Source organism: Pteronotus mesoamericanus, unplaced genomic scaffold, assembly GCF_021234165.1.
Source record: "Pteronotus mesoamericanus isolate MK-2021 breed Mesoamerican mustached bat unplaced genomic scaffold, CSHL_Meso_final contig_32, whole genome shotgun sequence".
In the NCBI taxonomy this organism is placed as follows: Eukaryota; Metazoa; Chordata; class Mammalia; order Chiroptera; family Mormoopidae; genus Pteronotus; species Pteronotus mesoamericanus.
This window is the reverse complement of record NW_026555134.1, coordinates 9,311,274-9,316,376: the sequence shown is the minus strand read 5'-3', so window position 1 is coordinate 9,316,376 and position 5,103 is coordinate 9,311,274.

Here is a 5,103-nt window from a genome sequence, read left to right as displayed (position 1 = left end):
TATCAAAGTTTATTCTAACTAACTATAATGAATATATATGTGGCCGAAAACTGAACCCATGATTGGGCAAATGCAGTGCCTTTGAAGTTACATAAAATATTTAGTAATGCCTTGGCATTAATCATAGCGTGCTTTAAACATGAACTTTAATTTATGTTATTTTTAGTTCTTGTAACCTAATGGATTTCCTTAAGAGGACTATATTACATAGTTTCTTCCTAATGCTAGAAATAATAGTTACATAATTAGGGAAATTTGAAGTTTTATTTTTACCCATAGAACATTTTTCAGTTATATTTAAATTCCTCCTTCCTTTAACCATTGTTTCCTGTTAAAAACTAAGAAAATATTTTATGTTTCTGTTTTTACTTACATTTTGTTTTTTATTTGTACCAATATATTAAATTATATTTAAAGGAGACAATAAATAGGCTTGCACAAATTAAAAGAAAAAGAAAAATTTAGGAAACAAAATTGCATCTTATAAGGGTGCAGTAAGTGGGGATAAATAATGAATAAATTCAGGTGAAAAGTTTTCTTATGATGTGCATTGGAATGTTATATTGTAAAAACTTTTCTGGAAGACGTTTTGACAATAACTATAATGATGGTTACAGTGCATGTACTCAATGATTCCACCCCTAGGATTTATCCAAAATGCCACAACATTTATTCAAGCCTTCTCATCAAAATTGGAAACAAAAAAAGGGATCTGAATAATGATTTTTAAAATACATAATTGTTTAACCATAGAGTTCTGCACAATCCAGCTGATGATTAATGTGAAAGAATATCCAAGTGAAAAAAAAACAGGTGATAGAAGAATACATGAAATGTGAGCATTTTTATGTGCATAGGAAACATAGTATGGAAAGGTATCCTATTAACAATGATTATGGCTGAGTTTGGGAGTAAGGAATGTCAGGTAAGCAGTTTACACAGTCTTTTAAAAATATAAAAACATTAATTGTCACATTACTGCACTTCAAACTTTCTAGTATAAAAATATGATAATTCAAAAAGCTTTATGAAATTATTTTAAAAGTAGTTTATTTCATAATGTATTTTTTAATCACTCTAAGCGAAGTAAAATATCCCAAAAATACTAATGGTATGTCCTGCTCTACAGTTCCAGGTACTAAGTCCTTTGCTGCCATCTGCTGGAATATTGTTACTAATGCATGCCAGGTGATGTCTCCTCTCCTGGAAGACTTCTCAAAGGATAGGAAGGAAGGAAAGAGGGAAGGAAGGAAGGAAGGGAGGGAGGGAGGGGGGAGGAGGGAGCGGAAGGAAAAAGAATAATGGCATTCTAAAAAGAATAGAATGCAAAACCAAAATTAGCTTTTGTGCACACTGTTGAAAATTTTGTTTTATTCACATCACTACCATTGGGCTCTGGCCCTTCTTGAAAATCCTGAAAGAAATTATCTTTCACAAGGAAATTTCCCACTAAGTGATGCCTTTCTTCAATTTAAGCTCTTAATTCCACAAAAACTCATAAAGCTTTTGTGTAAAAATGTGTAAATTAGTAATCTTTCTTTTCTATCCTGAAACTAGATTTGTCTTAAAGGGAAGGTGCACAAAGCAAGAAGGCACTGAGCAATTTCAAACAGGTGAATGAAAGGGGGAGGCACACATGGGAGAAATGACATGTAAAAACATGTTCTGCTACTAGAGCAGCAAAGAAAGAGAATACTAGATTAACTCCTCAGGTATGAAGGGTGTGGTTTCATACATATGAGACATTATTAAAGTGAAGATTTCTTAAAACTACAATAGCATAAAAAAGTCTATATTAAACAAACCAGTCTTGTATGGGACGTATCACAGGCCAAAATAATATATTTTCAAAACTACCTGCATCTCAAAATGTTACCTTACCTCTTCCTTTCACCTGTAAAAGGTAGGTATACAAAACAGCAATTTCACAGAGCTTTGGAAAAACTGAATTAAATGATATGAGTAAAGTACATGGAATTCTACTAGGCACAGGACACTTAGCAATATACAGGAAGTAGAGGTAGTATCTACCCAGAACATTTATCTTTGTCTAGAACAATATATTCAAGGAACATTTAATTAAGGCCATTACCCTGATAACAAAAATAATTTGTTCAGAGTGACAAGTTCTGAGTTTGAATGAAAAAGCATTTATCTCTTATTATATAAAAATTCATGTATTCTATATGAATACTTACTGGTGTATTTGACTGACTATAGCCAGTTTCCCTTACTTATAAGATGCTGATAAAGAATTGGTCATATAGTCTTTCCTCAGGATACAGATATTTCCCTTCTGTAAGTCTCCCACTGTAGTGATCCCACAAGTCAACACTGTGATTAGTACCTGCACTTGCATTCTCTCCTGACCTGAGCAGTCAATGTTTAAAATAAGTAGAGTGGTTATTAATGGGCACCCATGCGGATTTGTCTGTGTAGTACACTTCTCAAAATGCTAGGCAGGTGTTTTGTTGTTTTAACCAGGGCAGTGAGTAAGGATCCTTTGTCAATAACTTGTGTAACCAGTTCCCAGGCATACACTATTTGCCTCCTGAGGTGTGAGCAGGGGACTCACAAAGAAGAGTCACTGTCTCAGTTGCTTCTTTTTCTGGAAATAAATCTTTTTCACTCCCCTCCTTGCCTAACAGGTAGCACAGTCTGAGCACCATCAGTATCTCTCTGCTGAGCCACTTACACCCACATTGGAGTGGGTTCCATATTCATAGACCATTTCCTCTGCTTAAAATACACTTCAGATCCTTCCTTATGTCCTGTACTCATTAATCAACTCAAACTCACTTTGTGAAAACTTTTTAAAGCCTCTAGGAAGACTTCTGTGCTCTCTCTTGAGAGCTTCTCTTTTTACTCCTACAGAGAAATTGTCAAAAAGTATAGTCACTATGTGTTTCCTCAGCCCTCCAGGTAGCTCTACTCTCTAAGAACCATAGGCAGGGACCTGGTCTGGTTGAAACTTTGAACTCCTGAGATATGATCCATAAAATCGATATGGGTATACTTACTGAATGATGAGTGAATGAATGAGGAGAAGGTTCAGAAATGAAAACGGTATTAAACTAAAAACAAAAGTTTGCTAGGAAAATACTTTTGAGATTTAATATATATTAGAAAAATGAAAAATGAGATAGAGAAAATGTTACATAGGCTACTGAAATTTTGTGGTGTTGTGTTTAGAGTTTTTTAAAAGTGAATATCTCTGAGCTTCTTTTACAATGTTTTATAATTATTTTTCAGTTTAAAATGCTATTTATTTTTTCATGAGTTCATCAAGAATTGTATATTTATTGCAAATTATGCATTAAATAAAATACTGTAAATTCAGATATTATATACTGTTATTAACAGATAATTTTTGTTGCTTACAATAAGAGAATAATGGAAAGACATTGTGCTTTAAGTCTTGTGGCAAAATTAACCAGTTTAACCATCTTTGTTTACTGTAGCCTTGTATGACATAGCTTGATATTTATTAATTATTTTGAAGTGGAAAATAAAAATCTAGTAGCTTCCGTAGAAAAGATAGAATCTTTCCTTAAAGGCTCTTTTTATTTAAAAAAATTATTCTCTTAAATATTATCTAAATGAAAATCAGATTAAGCATATGGATTTAAAATTGAACAGAGCAGAGGTTTTTGAATGAATCTAATTATTTCAAAATGAGCAAATTAATACTTCATGTTAAGAAAAATGCAAATACTGCTTTTTTACTGGGAGCACAGGTGCTATGATGGGATCATATTTATTGATTAATAACTTGCATGGCTCAGAAAGCTAACAGTAACTGGTGAATGGAAACTCTTATATGCAGAGACTCAAATGTTTAAAAGCATCAAAATTAAGCAAAGGTTGATCAAACTGAGTTTTTCAAACAAGTTAGCATAAACTGAACACACTTTTCAAAAAGTTGCATTGCATATATTGTTTAAAAACAGAATTTTTATTAAATTTCACATTTCTTGTTATACACATTTAGTTTTTCAATACTTTGATTTGTTAAATCTTTATCTCAGTTGGATTTGTTTATAAATAATTGTTGAGTGTTAAAATCAATAAATGTTACAGATGGAAAATACTGGAACTTTTCAATTAATAGTGAATTTATTTAGACAATTTAATATTAAGCTTTTTAAAATTATGATAGTAGAAATTCATGTAATTTTAAAATATTATTTAAAGAATTGTTTTTGTCTTTCGTGTAAGGATTACTTATGCTAATTAATTGATGGTGATTTTAGTTACTTAGCAGCACACAGTCCTCCAGCCTATCAAATCTTTTTGTTAACTGATTTGATTCTAACCAGCCTATACCTTGCATATTAAAAAAGGGGAGCTTTATATTTAAGGAACACTTGAAAATGGATTTTCAGCCATGTCAACAAGGCATACTTTCTGTCCAGGTTCTTTGTGGCTGAGTAGCATAAAAAACATATCTGATATTGACTGAATTTAATCCCAGGCACTCTTGCAAGTATATTCCAGCTGCATTAGTTCGTTTAGTACATCCCGCAACGCGTTAAGGTGGCCATTATTATTATCTCCTTCTTTTCAGAAGAGGAAACTGGGGCATAGAAACGTTAACTTTCACGACATCACAGGGATAGAAGGGGCGCCAAGATTCAAACGTGCAGTTAGGCTCTTGAGTCTGCAAACGTCGCTCTCACATTATGCTGTTCTGTCCTATTTGTCCATACACTATTCTGCCAGTCCGAGTCACAGAGCTCATGTCCAAACCATGAATGTGCTTTGGTTCATATATCCTGTGCGGATGAAGTCCTTCGCTCCCACTGGCAAGCTCAAGGCTCTTGTGTGAGGGGGAGCTGGACCAGTCCTGTCTCCTAGGCAACAGTTGAAGCACAGGCGGCCCAGGTGCACCCCTCCTCCCAAGACCCAGAGATCTGACGTCATTTCCCTTCTCTGGACCGTTGCCCCAGCGACGTGTTAGCCGTAAGTTGGTGTTGGGTACCCGAGAGACCTGACGGTAAGAAAGTCACTTCCTCCCGGAGACGCCGTTTCCTAGCAACCGCCAACCACCTCCTTTTTTAGTCCCGCCCCCTTGCTCAGTCCAGTACCCTGTCTCCAAGAGTC